We start from the raw sequence: 20,501 nt of genomic DNA, 5'->3' as shown, positions 1-20,501 counted from the left end.
GCATTACTCTTTACAGCCACTTCTGCTGACAGGTGAAGTATGTGAGAGGACTTTTTCCCAACTGCAACTACAAAGCTACATATATTGTGACCAAAAGTGTCCAAGTCATGTCAGCAGGACTGAATTGGTCTTGTATCTGTCTGTACAAGATTTATATGGTTTGGGGAACAGTGGAAGGAGGATGTAATGATTTCAGTTCTTGACAGCAGCACTGGACTGGCACCTGAAATATATCAAACAAGAGTTGTCCTCCTTAATGTCAAGAAGAAGAAGCAAAGAACTTTGCAATGTGATTTTTACTTCCTGTTGTTTATGAAAGAACACAACCCGTAAAACAGACAAAAAATTATTTGACTTGCCAATTAATTTAACTCGCTCATAATTATCGATGATGATCGTTTAATAGGATTGGTTTTGAATAGTTTAGTTTGTAGATCTTCCTTAACTAGAACTAATTCTCTTCACTGTGAACAGGCTGCCCAGAGAGGCTGTGGATGCCCAGTCCATCCCTGGAGATGGTCAAGGCCAGACTGGATGGGGCCTTGGGCAGCCTGGTCTGGTATTAAATGTGGAGGTTGATGTCCCTGCAAGTGGCAGGGGGTTGGATCCTTGATCCTTGAGGGTTCCTCCAAACCCTGGCCATTCTGTGGTTCTGCATGACTTTTGGCTGACCTTGAGCTGTTTTTCCCCAATTTGGTAAATTTCCATTGCTTGTTATGCCACAATGAATGACTTGCTTTGGGTTATAGTGCACCAAGAGAGAAATACGTGTGAAATGCAAGGCAAAAGTTCCTGCACCTGGTGAATGCAAATATAAAAGAAGTCTATTGTGATTCAATGCCTTTGTGAAGGCAGGATCGTTGAGAAAAACAAGGCTGTTGACACACCAAGCAAAGCTGAATTGGAAAATTTTAGAATGAGGACCCGCTGGTTCCTTTTGCTAAACTAATATATCGATCCTTACGCTAACACGCTTATCCCTATTGCCAAACCAGCCCATATCAGTGAGATGAAAATAATAAATGAATCTGACTGCTTTCCGCTATATCCGTTTATTTCTGAGGCTTTCAGCTTGTCTGAGGCTGGTAAGGAAAGCATTGTCTCAAAACCACACGACACAATCAACAACTCTTTGTGGACGGTTTTGCATTCGAAAGCATTTCTTCGGAGCTGTTTGCTTTTGAATGGGAAGGCTCGGGAGTGTTTTGCTGTTGAAGACTTAGCCTGGAGCAAATGTTTCAAATGGAGGAAAGGCTGGGAGATGATACCGCTGTATCCTGTGAAGGCAAAATAGAAGCCGGCATCTCTAGGCTGCTTCTTTTCTATGCTGATTTAAATCTGCAAAGCCTGGAAGACAGGAACCAAAGATTTCCTGCTGAGCTCCCCGAAGCTGTCATTCTAAAGAGAATGCTCAACCACCGTGGGCTCTAGCATAGTATGTATGTCCGTCGTTGTTAGGATGCTCTCAACAAATTCATTTGCGTTATTCCTGAGTCTTGCATTACTGTATCGCGATAGTGTCCCCTGCTGACTAGGGGAGACACGACTCAGGAAGCAGAAAAAGATTGACCTCCTTGAAATCCGCTGAGTAGGATGAGACACAGCTCTCTCTCAGGACTACAGGAAACGTGAAGGACTACAGGAAACGTGGGAGGTGGCTGGACCGAGTAGGACTGTGGAGGTTCTGGACAGGATGGTAGGTTACTGATGTGGGAATGTGCCTTGCTGTGAATCCCAGCAGACCTGAAATAGGCTGGAGAGTTCATTGAGAGGTCTAATGAAGGAGGGCAGGAAAATAGTTTTGTTGCATTTTGCTTTTCCACAATTTACGATTCTTAAAATAGATTCTTTCATTTATGGAGGTAAACTGCGTTAAGTAACATGCAAAGATTTTTTATGTTGCAAAATATACAGCATATATGGGCATGCAACAGAGTCAACAAACGGTTAATAAAGAATAATCCTAAAATCACTTTTTTTTTATTATTTTTTATTTAAGGTAGGAACAGACATAGCTGAAAAACTTCATGAATAGTTACAGGTGCTTCCAGTAGTGGTGGATATAATTGTGATGTGATCATTGATGGGATTCTGTAGTACCCCAGCAAGATACTGGTACATGTGCAGTGGTGATGTCTAACGATGCTAGTGTTTTTCATATCAGATGAATGTTTGCCTGGAGATGTATATAGTGAATGTATGTAGGAATGGTTTACACTCACAGCTGTAGCTGAATTAATGTCAGTGGAACAGCGATTAGTAGGCAGACAATTTGTAACTTGATAGAAGAAAAGTATTTGCTTTATAGTTGTTCAGAGCGTAGTTCACATAATTTAAGCTTTATCTTGGAAGGAACAATGACAGTGTGCTTGCTCAACGCTGAATGAATGCAACTCATTTGATTTTGTAGTAAATTTTTTTAATCTCTGAATTGTTTCTTCTTTATGGGAAGAGCCGCCTCAATTCTTTTGCCATAGGTGTATTTTTAAAGTTGATTCTTCCTGTATTTATGAGGCTCTATTTATCTTGGAGTGTTTTCTTATTCATGAACGTTTTGTTCTCGCAATAACACAGAGAAGATCTTGGAGGTTCTCTAGTTTGTAGCATTCTCTTTAAAGAAGAAATATTTTATGCTTAAAAATGTCTGTATTAAAAAAGAAATGCTAGTGATGTTGAGCATTAAGTAATTGAAAAATCCTTCTGAGAATCTCTGATATTCTTTTAGCATTTAGTACTTTCCTCTTACTTCTTCAGGGTTTTGGAAAGACTCCAGTAAAAAGAAAAGTTGCCATTCTGTGCTTTTATGGTCTGGCTCTTCTGAGTATTTTGTGTGGGAATGGAGTTAGCTTTCTGCGTAGCAGTTCTTATAGTGCTGTAGAATCGCTAAGATTGGAAAAGACCCCTAAGATCATCAAGTCTAGTGCCAATCCATTCCCACCATGCCCACTGACCACGTCCTTTAGTGCCACAACTCCACAGTTCTTGAACACCTCCAGGAACAGTGACTTTACCATACCCCTGGCCAACCTGTTCTTATACCTGTTTTTGCTGCTGAAACAGTGCTGATAGCCCACTAATGTTTTCATTCTTGTGGAACAATACTCGCAGAGTGCCAAAACAAAGTTTTTCTTTTACCACTTGGCCCCAGAACAGCAGTCGTGTCAGGGTTGTGCAGCACAGCCAGGGTTGCTGTCCTGTATTGCTTGAGATATTCCATGATATATGGCATGTGCTGGTGTCAGTCCTCTCTGTCATTGCCAAAGTGTGCATCCTGCTCAGCAATGAGTAAGGCAGAAGAAGTGGAGGATGATCTTGCAGGGCAGCTGTTGCTTGGGAACTGGGCATAAATCTGCTGGTGGAAGGCAGTCAGTGCATTGCTTTCCTTTGCATTGCATTCCATCAACTTATTTATTTGTTTTGTTTTCCCCTTCTTTCCTTGACCTATTAAATTACCTTAATCTTGAGACACAGGTTAGTCAGTTCAGCTTTTTCTGTTCACCCCGAGGACTGACTGTGGTATCAGTTCACACCACAAGGATAAGGACAGTCTGAACAAAATGCTTGCAGTCTGAAAGCTTCAAGGTTTTATTTAGAGACAAACATTTAAAGTGAAGGCGGAAAAGAAAAAAAAATATATTAATATTTCAGGAAATTGTATATCTCTGTATATCTTTATTCATATGCTGTAGCATTTTACTCTGTGATGTTATGTGTTGTTTCTGTTCTATGCAGTATTCAGCAAGGCAAGTGCTGCCTTTATAAATAAGAGACAGTTTAGTGTCAGAGTTTTACTCATAGTCCACAGTCTATGGATTTCTTTTGGACCAAATATGTTTCTCCAAGCTGCTTCATTGGGACGAGGTGGGATCTGGGGTCTGTGGAAGACAAGTTTTTTACTGAGGACTTTTTACTTAAGGGCTGGCAATCCTTGTCAGCTGTATTCTGAAGAATTCAAGCTCAGATACAGTAGGTGCTCCTTTTAAGTTGTGCTAAATACGAAATTATTCCTATTGTAACGTTTCTTTCTTTGTAGTTGCTCAGCAGCTTTTCTAGGAGCAGTGTGCTAATTAGGGCTAATTCAGGGCTGCTTATAACTTTCTCTTTACTGGGAATCAATGATAGGGAAAGGCCAACTATACTCATTGTGATTACGTTTACTTGAAAGTGTCTGCGTGATATGTATATGTCTGTATTTATATTTTTCAAACCCAAATTGGAAACACTACTGGGGAATTAAATTATTGTCTGGAAAAAATGTTTGCAGGATATAATGATGAAACTGTACCTCAGTATTTGAAAACTCTTTGTACCATATGGTGGTAGAGGGTATTGTCTTGTAGATTTTGTTGAAGTAATTTGATTTTTTAGTATCTTCCTGTTTATCCCTGATTTCAACTTGCTAGCACAATATTGTTGCAGAGTTGAAAGGTTCAAGCACAGAAAGTGTACAAAACAACCTGTGGATAAAGGAAAACCAGACAGATGTTTTTATCCTAGTCATATCATGTTCAACTCAGGTAAAACTTTATATTTAAAATGAGGTTGCTTTATTTATTTATTTATCTATTTATTTATTTATTTGTGAAAGATCTCAGATGCACCTTAAATTATACCTTAAATTTATTCCAAGACGAAAATAAGTTTTCCTGATTTTTTTTTTTTTTTTTATTTTTAGTATTAAGTTTACTTCTTCTTCTATATTTTTACGTAAGGGTTTTTTTTTTTTTTAATTTTTTTTTTTTGTTTTTTTAAGTTTTTTTAGTTAATTTAACGTACTTCTTCTACTATCGTAGGTTAGTTTTTTTTTTTTTTTTTGTTGGTTGTTGTCATTCTATATTGGAGCACACAGATACAGTAAGGAACACTTGTAACTCAGCTAGATAAAAGTTTCTAACGCGACAAGGAATTATATTCCAAGAATGCAATGATATTTAGCATGTAAAGAGCAGTATTTCAGAAGTCTTCATTTTTTTTCTCCTGTCATATTACTTGTCCTTTGAAATATTTGTAGTAAAACATTCAACTGTAATGAGTACATGGTCTTATTCTGTAACTCCACAGTATGATTTGCCTGTGCACCGCCATCTTGCAACAAAAGTATCTCAACATCTTTGGATGGAGATAGATAGGGAGGAATGACTGTGGAAAAGACTTGTTAAAGAGGAAAATGTCTTTCTCGAACCATTTTCTGTGGATTCTAGCAATGGAAAGCCCTTCTTTTTCACACGTGTTTATCTTGGATCCATAACAGAAATTGCATCTCAAATTCCAGTGATCATAGAATCATAGAAAATTTGAATTGCTTAAAAAGCAACCCTTAAAGGTCATCTAGTCCAGCTACTCTGCAACCTGCAGCTTGACCAGGTTGCTCAGAGCCTGGTCCAGTCTGACCTTGCACATCTCCAAGGATGAGGCATCCACAACGTCTCTGAGCAACCTATTCCAGTGTCTCCCCATCCTTATTGTAAACAAACAAACAAAAAAAAACCAACAAAAAACTTGTTATATCCAATCTAAATCCCCCCTACTTTAGTTTGAAACTATTTCCTCTTGTCCTAGTGTATGATATACTCTAGTTACTGTCAAAGAAGCAGTGTAGTAAGATTTTCAAAGTGAGGAACTATGTAAAAATTTGCCAAAAAATGATCAGATATCAATTGAAAATACAGAGCTTTTGCATCTCTAAAGTGGGATTGCTACTGATACAAAAACTGCATTCTTCTGCTTTTAATGCAGAAGAGATCTTGAGAACCACAGTTGCAGAATTATAAAGTGTATTACAAATGACTTATGTAACTTGATATATAGTATCTGAGATCAAATCAGAGGGTTTTCCACAAACATTTGCTCTTAGGATTTCATTAGATACCGGTTCTGTTCATGCTATTGTGTAGGAATGTAAAATATGCATTTGTAATTCCTCTAAAAATAATACAGCCACTAAAAGCTTAGGGAGTGGGCAGGCATCAAGTGTAAAACTAGATTTCTTTGCACTAAGTGCGCTTCCAGAGTAATTCAAACATTGTCTGAGAATCAGGAAATTGCTTAAAGAGGTGCCAGGATGTATTTGATTTTAAAGTTCCATCTAAAACTGCTTGAGGCAGTTTGTAGATCCGTTCTCACATGAGCATATATTGGAATTTACTTTATACTATAGTTTTATTGCAAGCGTGTGTCTGTTGTGGTGTCTTCCTGCCAGCTTTACTGCCTCTCACCTGCTGTTGTCCAGTGCTGTGAATAATGGCAGTCACATCAGCCTTAGGCAGAAGTAGCAAATGAATGTGACTGAAAGCATCACAACATTTAATTTTGGTTAGCTACTAGAAATTTTAACCAGCCTAGTAGAACGACTCTTCAGAACATTATTATGTATTTATCACAGTGTCATTTAATACAAAGCAGTTATTTCTGCTTTTCCTCTCCCATACTGTTATAGTAGGTTCCTTTCTTCAACCTCGTATCAGAGGCGATAGAGGACAACAGGTGTTTTTGTGATTCTGCAAAACATCTTTCTAGGAATGTTTTGGTATCTCAACAAGAAAGAATTAAGTCTGACTTGGCATGTTATAGATAAACAGCCTTGTTCCAACATGTTTTCATGTTTTCTACTCAGGGCTTAGTCATCTTGCCAAATGCCTTGTTTAATTTTACTAGTGTTTCCTAGTTGTTAAGAACACTTCCTGGGTTGCTGAACCCTCCTGAGATTAAAATGTAGTTACTTGAGATTAAAAGAACCCAACCAACCAAAAAAATAAAATAAAATAAACAAACCACAAACAGATGTTAATCCTTCGGTTCGTGGATTATTATTTGATTTTTGGTGGATTTACAGGGCTGTGGGTTCTCTTTGTTTTTGTTCTGTTTGATTTCTCTTGATTTTTGGAGGATTTTACTCTATATTGAAGGAGAGTTTGCTGTCTGGTGATGGGGAGAATGTTTTGCTTTCTGGATGGATTTTGTTGTTGTCATTCATCCTTATGAAATAAATGCTTAAAAAAAGATGAAGCTGAATAATTTTCTGGTCTTTAAAGGTAGTAACATGAATGGCTTCTGGAAGTGATCTAACTCCTGGAAGGTATGTTTACAAGTTAGTACAAAGGCAGTATACTTCAGGCCAACTTTGCAAGCTTAAGCACCTTGACTCTTTTGAATTACTGTAATTAGGTGTGAGAGTAGAAATGAACTGCTCAGATACTTCTGTTAATCCAGCTCATTGGAAGTGCTAGAAATGTTCAGCAGTACTCCTGTCATGTTTCTCTGGTGACATTAACCAAGTTAGATTTGGCTTTTCATGTGAGACTTGACCTTGTTTTTGTCTTCTGAGTTAGCTTTAATTTAACCACAAAAATGCTCTACTAATATGACATGCACTTAGGCTTTTAATATCATAAGTGAGAAATAGCAGGAGGCCAGCCAACCAGTTTTGCTTTTATGTGTATTATTCATTGCGCTTTTGTTCTGCACTTGCTTTAAACAACAGTGGATAAAATTTACTTCATAGAAGACTGTGAGCATTTAAACCTCTTAAGATAATAGCACAGTACAAGAAAAACATCAGACATTCCACAAAGGACGTTTAAAAAAGCAAGATTTATTCCCAATTCTACGTTTCTTTTTCTGTAATCTTGTTTTCTTTCTGCTCTCCTCTCTCTAGTTCATTAGACTGTGTGGCTGAATAATGTTTGAGCATTCAGTAGCATTACTAAACCAGTCAAAGTTCTTTACAGGGGAGAGAAAATATGCTTTTTAGCAATACCACTGAGCTTAGTGGGTCAGTTGAAAACTGAGCTATAAAACTGCCTGAAAGATAGAAGGCTACTTTGAGAACTGAAACCAAGTTGCTGTTAGGTTCTGAGGTTAGTCTGAAGTCTCTACATTACTACTGCAGGAAAGCAGACATTTCTCATCCTGAACCCACTCTCAGGACTTACAGACATTGTTTGGATTGAAATACTATTGAGAATGCTGAATAGAATGGTTAATGGTTCTCTTCATACACAGTGAACTGAGAAACAAAGTGCCACCAGGCTTGATGGCAATTTCTATTTGCAATTACCGCAGAGCAGACTGCCTCCGAAACTCTTTTTAGGTAGTGTAAACTCTGTATTACAGGGTCAAACCAGCATGTCAGAAAATGTAAGAAGTTTATGCAACAATACTTGGCAATGACTCTGTATGAAGCACAGAAGAATATGAAGTGTAAAGCTGTGACACAGACATTTCAGGAAGAAAAAAGTCAGCAGTTATCAAATCAATGCAACAGTTTTTTGTGTTGTTTTTTTTTTTTCATTTATTAATGAGATCCAGCCAGATGGCATGAGTAACGACTATAAATGTAAAGCAACTGATATTTGTAGGAGATGTGCTAATTTAATGTTACTCACCTCGATTATTTTGTTTGATGGTTTTAAAAAGTGGCACAACTACAATACCTGAAATTGTGCGCTCTTGAGATTTTTGACAGAAGAAGTCAGAAAACGAAGATAAAGCATACAACGTAGCATGGAACATAGTCTCATTTGTTGAATGTTTGTCTTTAGAGATATGAATTATGTAAAATAAAAAAAAATCCACCACAATAAAACCTAAAATCCATTGGTTTAATTATTGTATTCTTGTCGTTTTTAGTGTCAAGTTGCATTCTGGAATATTCACGTTACAAATTCTTAGCTCATGCAGAAAGCTAATGAGAGAAACTGATTTATGTCAGGATTAAAGAAATATGCTTTACTTTGATCATTATTCTTCAAGCAGAATTTTGTACCAGTGGAAGTTTGAATATACCATGCCTTAGTGGGTATTTTTGTAAACTCTTAGAGTAGGTGTATTCTGAGGTATAATTTTTCTTGTTGTAATTAGATGTGAATGACTGACAGTCAGCGTGAAGGGCTGTTGTGACAGATTATCACTGTATATTCACAAGAAACTGAAAAAAATAGTTGGAAATTTTGTAAAAAAACAAAACAAACGAACAAAAAAACCTTGATTCTAAATGTAGAATTGATGATTTGCTCTGATTTAAGAGCATGCGGTCACTGTATCTACAGCTTTTTCAAGCTGGCTGCCTGACTCTGGAAAGAGATCTCCAAACTATTAATTAAAAGCATGCTATGTATTCTACTGATGCAGCTATCAACTGATATCATGTATCATGCAGAGGTCATACTTGCAAATGGCGTGACTTTGTGCAGCTTTAAACAAAATATTTAATGTGTATTGGATCTTTTAGCAAATCTTTCCTGTGTTAACAGTAGTTACTTGGGTTTTAACCTTGCCTACCTATGTACGTAGCCTTTTTAAAGCAAGTTGAACACAGCTGGTCAGGAAAGAACTAGGTGTGGGTGGCCTGCAACATGAATACATAAGAAATGCCTGATGTTCCTCTTTTTACAGAGTGATGTGCAGGTGTAGAAGTGTCTTATAAACTTAGATCACACTTAGATTTTGCAGCTGTAAGGAAATGGGTATTGTAAAGACAAAAATCCCAGTTTGCTTGACGCTAGCACATCACGAATAGTGGTTACTGGAATAGTACTCTATATTTTTCTTAAATAAAATCTTCATCTGAATGATGCTACACAGAAGTGCAAGTGACTCTATGGCATGAGGAAAAGCACATAGGCAGGAAGTAGGCAGGAATCAGAAAAATCCACACAAGCAGTCTGCCTGCTCAACACTGCTCTGTAGGAAGGAATGTCTAATGCTGTTATTTAGTAAGATCTTAAATCATCCGATATTTAGCAAAGCAGACAAAGCAAACACTGAAAAGAGAAAAAGAAGCTTAGGCAAAAACTGTAACTATGCAGCAATTGTTACTGAGGTTTATATATATATATTTTTTACTTTAAAGAAGACATCACTGGCTTTATATGCCGTTCAGTTCTTTAACACTTGCTACTCATAGACTCAGAGTGTGGCTTGGGTTTGGAGGGACCTTGAGCAGCATCCTGTTCAATCCACATGCAAGACCATAACATGCTCTCAAAGGAAAAGATGCTGTCACCTTACCAAATGTATTCAGAAATCTGTGTAGAGCCAAAAACACAAGCCTGAAACTAAGGGAAATAGAAAATACTTTACATGGTGGCATAAAACAGATAGGTATGAATGTAGCTGACACAGTTTAACTGATGTTACTTGCTTTGGGGCTATTTTAAAAGGATAGTCTCTGACCTAAAAAATCATTAAATATGGGTCCTTTTCCATTGCAGATCTCCTATGGGGTTTGGGTCATGTGTGTCTGTGGAACTGAAGTCACTGCTTGTACTGTTTGTCATCTCAAAAGAGTAGCACTATGGTTCTGCAGTAATGCATTTAGTGAAAACCTGATCCAGGACATAATAGTATGCAAGGTTTCCATGAACAGCAGCAGTAGTAGTATGTGAGATTGAGAGGATAGAATAGTTGTAAGAGGAAATTGTTCTCTTGAAGTAAATATCAGTTATATAGAGAAATAGATAGATAGGAAAAAAAATTACCTTCCCTTTATAACACTATATTCTATATCATACAACTCCAAATTAAAAACGTGGGACCTGATAAAAGGCTGAATTCTTTCAAATACACTTCCTTTGAAGGTTACTGATACAGAAAAGATTCCCCACAATTTAATCTCCCATTTACTGCTATATAGGGCTCCAATTTTGTCTATATATTATGTGTACTGCTTAGGAAAGTATTTTACATGTTTCAATCCTCTTGTGAGAAAATAGAAATGCATGACTGCGTATTCTGGGGTGGAATATGGTCTGCAATGATATGGCAGAACCATGAGAAAATTTCTAGTATGCAACTAGAAACTTGAAAGTCTAGAGTTTGTTCCAGTCTAATAATTTTATATGAGAATAGTCAGTTTCTTGATAACTCATTACTTCAATTTGAGGTTTTTTAGTGGTGGATGTGATCTAGATTTTTTTCTATTTTTTAATCTAACATTTAGTACAAATGAAGGCCATTTTTGTGTTTTGAATCGTTATTACAGTCAGGTAACATTCTCTAATAAAAAATACTAATAATTTTATCTTGTCTAAGTGTTGTCCCCTAAGAGAGAAATGTACTGGAAGACACAAAACCTGAGACTTCAGAATCACCATTCAGTGGGAACAAGACATGGAAAGCCCTCTAATTGCTGAGATTAGATGGGTAGCAAACAGTCTGTTGCTTTCTTTGCCTTCTAGCTGTCTTATACTCTTTTCTCTTTGTTGGTATTTTCTGTCAGATTTTGTGTTCTTGATGGCCAAGGTTATAAATTAATGGTCTTTGTCACTAATGCTATTTGTGAAGTCAATGATGTTTCATATACAAGAGAAGTGGACTCACCTGTTTAATATCTCAGCATATTTGCATCCATCTTTAAAAAAGTGAATAATTTGGGTCTATTGCATCAGAGCCTATTTTATCATTGATGTACCTGTAAACGAAAGAGAAGACTTATGCAGTGAAACTGTCATTGCTCTGTCAGCTTACATAAGCTGCAGAAAGAAGAATGATTTAGGATCATAAGCAAACGGCTAAAATGTTTATCTACTAACTTACAAAATTTCATTATAAGAAGGGCATATCTTTTAATTACATTTGAACAGCTTGTTTTGGTAAATATGGTAGTCTAGTCAATATCAAGAGACTTGAGTCGTATTGTTAGTTCTGCCACAGACCTACTAATCTGACCTTGAGCAAGTCATTGTGCTAGTGCATGCCTCTCTTGCCCCACTTGTATTTTCTTAGTTGTCTGTTAGATATAAAAAACATGGAGTAGAAATACTTTCTTTTAGTAATATCTGGATTGCAACTTTTATGTAAAAGGTGTTAGTATCAAGGTCAGAGTTTTACTCCTCTGGTACTACTCTTGTGCAAATAAATAATAGATCGTAATGGATATAGGTAGTAAACCAGGAAGAATTTATGAGCTGTTGATTTTTAGTAATGGAACCCTTATCTTCTTTCTGCTGTGCTTATTAGAAACTGTTATTTCCCATTGCTTTATCTGCAAACCTTGATTATAGGGAAAACAAAATAATGACGTTAATCTCAAAAGCTGGGAAATAACAATATATTTATCAATGAGACACCTCATTCCATGGATGCTGGTTTTAAACTTGTCCAATTAGATTCTGCTTATCTTTTAAGACAATATAAACGTTGTTTATCTGAAATCATAGACAAGCTAAGCTGTAATTGCAATGGCTCCCCTTATAGAAAATGAAAAATTCACTGAGATAAAAGCTCCCTCAGCACATGCTGAATCTTCTCTTGTGTTGTATGTCCTCAACAGATTATCTTAAAAACTCTTTGATTTCTAACCTGGACTTGTAATTGATAAGATTAATGAAATGCCAATACCATGAAGTTGTTAGCCACAGCGTTTTCTTAGTTAAAGTGTTCAGTCAGCCTTTATGTAGCACAGAAATGAATGTGACTTCCTTATGGATTTGTGCCATTTATGTTCTAGTACTCCTATAGTTGTTACTTTATCTGAGATAGTGAATAATACTGATTCAATCAAAGTTATAAAGAATAAAATATAGTTCCAGAAGCATATAAACTCTTCTTAAACTTAAGAAGGGTCTTAACTTATTTCCTGCTTTTTCTAATGGTATTTTCTAAAGTACCTGCATCAGATTATCCATACTTAATTTCCTTAGGAAAAATGAATTGTTTTCTCCTGTCTCATAAAAATAGAAGTAAAGAAGTGACAGAAAGCCTTTGCTTGCTCTAAGGTGCTCTCAAGTTTTGTCACTCTCTGCAGGATATCATTTGCCAGACAGCTCTTGCATGGGCTAACCAAGGCTGAGAAGTCTTGGCTCACATTGTTCTCCATGTTGGAGAGCACAGTCAGGCTGAAATAATATACAGATAGTGAAGGAAATGTGCTGGTGAAGAGTATAAGTCTGCTACGTATCACTTAGCTGACAGAAAATGTAAAGTGAATCCTCTTAAAGCCTGAAAACCTGTGTCCACAGGGAGAGTCCTGTCATTCATGAGAGGTGGTCTTAATAGATGACCTAGGTGGCTTCATGTCTTTGTCTAGAATAGATTTTAAAAGGGAAAAAAACTAACCCACAAATGACTTTAGTCTGAAAAGAAAAATATTCCCCTCCACAAGCATCTTGTTACAGGTTGCTTGAAATGATGGTTATTTGCTGTTGCAAGTAAAGACCAGTGCTCTCAGAAGCAGAGGTGAAAGAAAGCAGCTGCTTAGAAAGTAGCTTCATATAGGAAGAATAATTAATTGCTTTCACAAGAAAAAGATATTCCTAAAAAAATCATGATACTGCCAGAATAGTAAATCCAGATCAGGTACTGCAAGTGGCAAAAGTGTAGGAGTTGAACTGCATTAGCTATTTGAAGAAAGTGTCTAAACAGAGTAAAATTATCAAAATATATTTATTTTCTTTTTCCTTCATAAGCCATGCTGGTTGAAAACCATACAGCAGTTTCATCTACCTGTTGAGCATGCTTTGTTTGCATGGGTTTCGTGCTTTGACTACAATCACTTCAAGTTTTCTGTCACCCAAGTGATTGGTAGCACGGTGAGTCTCAGCATTAATTTGTTTTCATGTGCAGTTCACCTGCTATTGATTGAGCTTATTTTGAAAGGAGTGTAGGACCAATCTGGTTGGAAGATACTTTCATTAGTGAATATAGTTTTAAGCATTGTGCAGCTGATAGAAATAAGAAGGAATAATTATTGCAAGGCTAAGCTATTAACCAAGATAATAGCTATAATGCTATCTAAACCAGAAAGCCATGCAAGCAGCAGTTCATCTCTAGGAAGTAGAACTTCATGAAATGTGAATCCTCAAATATGGCCCACTTGTGTATTTGGATTTTAAATATGAGTCAGGTCTGACAGTGCATTCTTAGCCAAACACCTTTTTTCTTATTCATAGGCAAACATGTAATTCTACCTTCTGCTCGCAGCTCTTTTCAGGGTGTATTGGGAGCATCTCATGTGAGATACTTTGCAATATTTTTTTCTTTAATTATAAGTTAAATAATTTAAGGATTAATAAATATGCAAATCTCTGGATTGCATATGCAACTGAATTAACCAGTGTGTAAGATTACATTTGGCCTCAATGTCATAAAAAATGGGCCAGACTCAAAGATGAAGTGTCATTCATTTCAAAAGCGGATTGATAACAACATTTTTAGTCTTAATTATATGACTTGTGAATATCCCATCAGATAGTTATTGTCATTCTAAGAGCACTGTTGAGCTTGTGCTATTATTTTTGTCCCCAGCATCTGGAAGGAAAATGAAGAGAGTGAGATTTTATTATACATATTTTTTTTTGCCTTCTTCTGTATTCTCTAAATCGACTGTCTTAAACTTGCTAGTTGGGGGGGGAAAAAAAAAAAAAAGATGTTGTTTGCTGTCATTTTTAATTCACTAATCTAACTGCCTTGATGTTCGTGTCCATGCATGGACTTGGCAATTCCCTTGCAACAGCACTATGGAAGTTGCACACTGCAGTGTATTTTGTTGGGACTAAGGGAAATAAAAGCTTTCAGGATAGACTTTGGGTGTGTAGCCACTGTGCATGTTTGCACATAACACCACATTCTTTCTGTACCTGTAGCTGTGATGGTACATGGAGCTCATGCTATGCCTTGCAGGGTTACTGCCTCACATCTGCACACACAGTTGGTTTGAAGCCCACTCCATACTGCTGGCTACAGCTTGTGTGTGGCCATAACAGAGCTGTGCTGCTAAGGTGGCCTCTTCATCATGTGGTATTAACGAGCTTCTCATTAACTGTGGCTGTGCTCAAGTACTGCAGCAGGTGTTGGTGACCTGCAGTGATGAAGCAGCTTTACTGTCTTGGGTAACTTTCCTTTGGATTTGGAACTCCAGGGAGGGAATGTAAGTAGAATTTCTAGATCTGTGCTTTTAATTGAGTTAATTTTTTTACACTGATAACTTTGATAAGTAAAGAAACTTAGCTCCTGAAACTTGTGCATTTTATACTAACTAAAAATGGCCCTTGAAATGATAATATCCATGTAAAAGAAATTCATTTGCAAAAGAGCTTTCATTTAAAGAGTATATAGATAGTTTCTTTAGTTTTATTAGCATTCACTGTTCAGCTGTTTCTTAACTTCACCTTTTTTATTTTCCTCTGGAATTGGTTCCATCCCCTTGGAAAAGTATTTGTTGTGGTGGGGGGTTATTCTTTCAGGCTGAAAGCAACGTTATTAAACTCTTTCCAACTGTTCAGAAACCTGTAAAGATACAATTATTAGTAGAAGACCTTTGTATCTATTGCACACAATGCTGTGAAGATTCGTTTTCATCTTCTATTATCTGCCAGCTCAAATTAATGGTCTGTTAGTATACCTATGATAATTGCACTGTATTTAATGCAATGGAGACAGTCCCTTAATTTGGATACCTAGCATGGTGTCAGCTGAAGTTTGCTTCAGCTGATGTAATTAGCAAAACTCCATGTTAATCAATTTACAATTAAACTTTTGTATGAAATCGTCCAGGAAAAAAAGAATTCTTTCACAGAACAAAAATTAGTTTTTTAATTATTTCAGTGATAGGAGAAATTTACGTGTTCTTCTAGTAAATCTGTTAATGGTTGATGAATTGTTTAACTATAGATGTCTGTAGCAGACTTACAGATTTTGATGAGCTTTCCTAATTTCACTTCCCATATGAAGTTGTACTATTTTTTTTTGCATATTTATTAATTGAAAAGGGTTCACGAGCAAACTACATTCATTGACATATTATCCCTTACTAATTATGACGCTATTTTTCTCATATGCAATGACTTATTCCCTCAGAGATGCAGAAATATATTTTTTTCCTACTAGTTAACTTGTGTGCTAGTTTCTTTATGTGAAGAATGGACTTCTTTGTTCTGACTCCTACTTTCAAAGCTGACATATAGATGTGTTTGGTATTCATCAGTACAGAAAGCAGTTGTAGGTGTTTCTTCTCAGTTGATGCCCTTCTTGCATGAAGTTACTCACATTTCTGTGTTAAGCGAAAGGGATGGGAGTGCTGGGAGGCTAGCACTGAAGTCCCACATTCTCAAAACCTGTCTTTCCTTTTTGGGTGAGATTTTGTGGGCTCTTCTACTTGGTAACGTGGATGGGCTTCAAAGTGTATGAAATCATTGGTTGGTTTAATGTTCATGTGCAGTGTTCAGCACTGTCTGCCTTAGGAAAGTAGATAACCCTGTAAGTAGCATTTCCAATCACTATATAAATAAAATTCCTTTTTCCATTATCTATAGCTTTTTTGCCTATTTTTCTATACACTGACTTAACTCTGGTCAAAAGTGCATGAAACGAAATAATTACATCACATTTTTAGATATGATTTTTTCCTCTTGAAGCTTGTATTTTATAGTCATGTATGTTCACATACTAAAAAATGTACTTTTTAGTGTAAATCGCTTGTGATATTGGAAAGGTGACTATTGTTAATCTTGAAGATAAAAATAAATCACAGTCCACTTATGTTACTTATGAAGTAAAATAAATCTGAACCAAGGCTTCTATCAGTTTTAACAGAACTAATTCCAGAATCTTGCTCCCTCAAGTACCTCTAAGAGAAGACAAATAGTGAAGTTCTAATACTAGTAGTTTGTAATTTTACTTGTTCATGGAAATATGAAATATCAAGTTGATCTCAGTCACACAGTGTAGCTTTCTCAAGTTCTGCTTTGATGTTCCTGTTTAAGTCATCAACATATGAAATAATCCATCCTATATATTACTCACTTCATTTGTCTTAGGAAGTTGGTTGCATTTTTTTAGCATTCCACGTGCTCACAAGTGATAAGAGAAAGAAAGGAGTTCATCAGAAACACTAGAAAGACATGAGAATGAATCCTTATTTCCCCTGACTGTAATTATTGCCTGTCTAATACAGTATGTGTTCCTCAAAAATCAGGGCAGTTATGATTACAAGGACATGCTGATGAGAAATGTGAATTAAATTAAGCTTTCTGCCCAATATTTGGAAGAGCACGGCTAATTACATGCTTAACTGGAATGTTCCAGCAGATTAACCATATGCTTATAATGTGGCTGATCTGAGTTTGTGTGAATTGTTTAATTGAGGATTTGAACGTGGCATAATTTACAGTCAAAATAAATCCACTTCAGTTAGGAAACCACATGTACGCATGCACCAGAGTAGGCTTTTGAATCCTATTAAGGCCTGACTCTGTTTATGCTTATCTGAAATGTGAAGAAGTAAGCTAAGTGTATACAGGTGTCAAATGGGAACATTTGTTTTGCTCATACATCTGTATCTACTCAGGTTCCTTTGATTTCTTAGGGCGTACAGAAATCAAATGAGGAGCTTAGAGTAGTGAGAATCAAAAGTAAATGAACTATTTTCTAAGATTTCCTTTTTCCTCACATATTACTACATCACAACAGAAAACTTCCTCTTTTTATTACTTACAGGATTTATTTTTCTTGTTTGTGATTGTTCTGAATCATTGCTATCTGTGCATGTTGCCATTTCTTTGTTGCTTTCCTTAATCTTCACCCATTCCCCCAGACTTCTTTTCCTTTTGGTGATGGAGCGGGAGGGGAGCTATTGGACATATAATAAACCAGTAATATTAATAAGAACCTTAAAAATAGATTACCCATTTGAATTCAGGGATGATGAACAGGAGATCAACAACTTTCTGAAGAGCAGAGTCCGTTTAGAACCTCTTCTTTAGCCTCTAGAACCGCATAGATGTTTTGAGGATTATCTCCACACAATGCCCTGCGCCTCGAATCCTTGTGTTGATCATATCTAATTATCATAACTGAGGATATTAATAATTTGCAACTTCACTTGAGATTAGGTGTTCTGCAAACAGGCAGAGATAGTCTCAGGCAGTTTGAGATAAATTCAAAGGATGAAGGTGTTGAGCAGGATCAAAGCAGCTCTGAAGTAGGGGTTGTTTCTCTTAAATGCAGACCTGTTGGCCTGTTCAGAGGTTGCTATTAGGATCATAGAATCATAGCATCACCAAGGTTGGAAAAGACTACATGATGGTGTCCCCCAGGGCTCGGTACTGGGGTGGCTTCCATTTAACATCTTTATTAACTATCTTGACAAGGGGATTGAGTGCACCCTCAGTAAGCTTACGGTCTGAAGCACTTCTTACTATTACAGGCATCTAGAAGGAAGGCTGCATAGGAAAAGTTTCTGTTTGCATATATCTAAAGGTGATATTATTCATGCTAAAACCAGAAATGGAAAAGCAGGATATTGTACTTCAGCAATGATGAAATATTGCTGGGATGACAGTGATACTCAAATTTATGTAAAAAGTGTAATGAAAAGAGTTTCACATCTGATTTTTTTTATACATTGAGGGTTAGCATTATTAATTATATATACATTTTTAATAGCTGCTAAAAACTACAGCTGTCAGAGCAAATGTGTGCTGGTTTGCATAGCTTTGTCGAATCGACTTTCTTGTGTTGATTTGGATAGTATTACAAACTGTGTTTGAATGTCAGCCTTGTGCATATGTATAGTATTATTTATCTCCTAAATCAGTGAAATTGTGCTGTATGTTCACTAAATGAGTAGTCACAGGGTTTTTTTTATTCTAGTGTTCGACAGAGCAGAATCAGCATAATTGTATTCCTTTATAGCTATGGATAGGAACGTGATATCAGTGTTGTCTCAATTCCAGTGGATCATCAGTTCTTTTGTACTGGGATGTATTTAATGGATAATCACTATTCTGCCTACTTAATGAATTTTAGGAAAAAATAAGCTAGCTGATCAAACCACACTTTGTCAGAAATGGATAAAAGGAACAAAAATACTCAGCGACCTTGCCGCTCTGTTCTCAGTTCTTTCAAAGTCATCTGTTTACCCCCAGTAATTGAGAAAAACAGAAATATGTGACTTCACGTAGATTTTTAGGAGCATGTAATAGATTTTAGCATGCTAAATGTCATGAAAGCAAGTTATTATGTTTTGGGGATAATTTTTAAAAGAAAATGATATCAGTAGTGGGAAGGTGGAGAATGCACAAGTAGGAAGGGGGAACTAATAGAATTTCACTTCAAACAGATGAAAAAGTTTACCCAGAACTCATTAAATGAAACTTTAGATGGGTCAGCTCTGTAAAATTTCTGGGCCAAGTGAGCTAGAATCCAACACAAATCTGTTCATTAGTTTTAACTGTTCCAGTGCAGCAGAATTTACTGTAACACTGTCCTTGGCCTCCAAAGATTTGTTCTTTTCTCAATAAATGATGTTTTCTCTCTCATGCTGAAAAACAAGGAAGAAGGTACAATAAACCACAGATATATCAGTACTCTGTATTTCAAATACTCTCTAGGTAGGGGATTTTGCAATGAAGTGCAATGGTTTGGAAGGAGAAGAAATATATTTCCTCTTAACTGGGTGTAAGCTCTCATTCTGCTTCTGCCCTCTTTATTCAGTTTTCTTCCTTTTGACTACCTGACAGATGATGTTCCTGTTTCCCTTTAATAAGTACTATCCATATTTGGTGTGAAGTAAGCGAAGATGAGATTGGGAGATATTAATTGTAAAAACAAACAAAACAAAATAAAAAACCAAAAACATGCTTCTGGTTTAGTCCTTAGGATGGTTTGGTGTTTTTTTTTTTCCACAGATTATACACTGATAATTCAGAGTAATTGATCAAAACTGCATTCAAACTTTTCTAAGGGATGCCTTAGAAATCTTCTATATTTCAGTGAAAATTGTACTTTCCTTAAGTGTGATAGCACATTATGACTCTCATTTTCATTGTGTCTGTTGTCTATGCATATTGTTTCATTTTGGAAGCAAGCAGGTTATACCGTTGTTCTTAGATATTGAAGTAACAATGCCCTTTCTTCTTCATTCAACTATATGCTGTCTTCTGTATTAAAAATAATAATCTAATTTTAGGTCAAATGAAGAATGATATGGGTTTATATTTCATCACTTGAGCTCCTTCCTGGTTTGATCTCAAGCCAGGTAATAGATTCACAGTTAGTGTGGTATCTTCTTGCCCTCCTTGGCCATTTTTGTTTGTCTTCTGAAAGCATGATTCGTTAGTGTGGAGAAGACGAGCATTTTCAATCTAATTGTGTAGAACTTAAGTTCTTTTAGGCTTAAATTTCATGTACAGGCTGCAGTGGGTCTGCTAGCAAATTTACCTGGAATACTAATTATAACCAAAATAAAAATGGTCTTTTCCTAACTTAAGAAACAAGATGCTTGACTAGTGGAAACCTGTGGGCTGAGAACGTCCGGAATTGATCTATGTGCAAAATGTTTGAGAGCAAAGGTCTGAACCATTAACTAACATATTACAACATCAAAAATTAACTTTTGTGTCTTCAAATATAAAGCTAATGATAACAAATTCCTAGACTGTGGTAGAGTGTGTGTGTGTCTTCAGTTCGGCCACTGGAACCCTGAGGACAACTTATTTCAATACACATTTCTTGTTAGTGTTGTGTGCCTTACTGAGTAGGTCTTAGAATATGATTATAAAGTG

The 20,501-nt window shown here is 36.4% G+C and overlaps 1 protein-coding gene and 1 long non-coding RNA gene across 2 annotated transcripts in view; one reads left to right on the top strand and one right to left on the bottom strand.

Annotated features, from left to right (window-relative positions):
- Positions 1–20,501, top strand: part of LUZP2 (leucine zipper protein 2) — a 117,043-nt gene that overhangs the window by 19,578 nt on the left and 76,964 nt on the right. The gene's annotated exons all lie outside the window — the stretch shown is intronic.
- Positions 11,317–17,699, bottom strand: LOC109367626. The gene is made up of 3 exons (XR_004159796.1): positions 17,622–17,699; positions 15,108–15,225; positions 11,317–11,410 (listed from the first exon to the last, which is right to left on the bottom strand). It is a non-coding gene; the product is annotated as an uncharacterized LOC109367626 (long non-coding RNA).

Source organism: Meleagris gallopavo, chromosome 5, assembly GCF_000146605.3.
Source record: "Meleagris gallopavo isolate NT-WF06-2002-E0010 breed Aviagen turkey brand Nicholas breeding stock chromosome 5, Turkey_5.1, whole genome shotgun sequence".
In the NCBI taxonomy this organism is placed as follows: Eukaryota; Metazoa; Chordata; class Aves; order Galliformes; family Phasianidae; genus Meleagris; species Meleagris gallopavo.
Note: the sequence above shows the minus strand (reverse complement) of the source record. Positions and strands in the feature narration are given on the sequence as shown.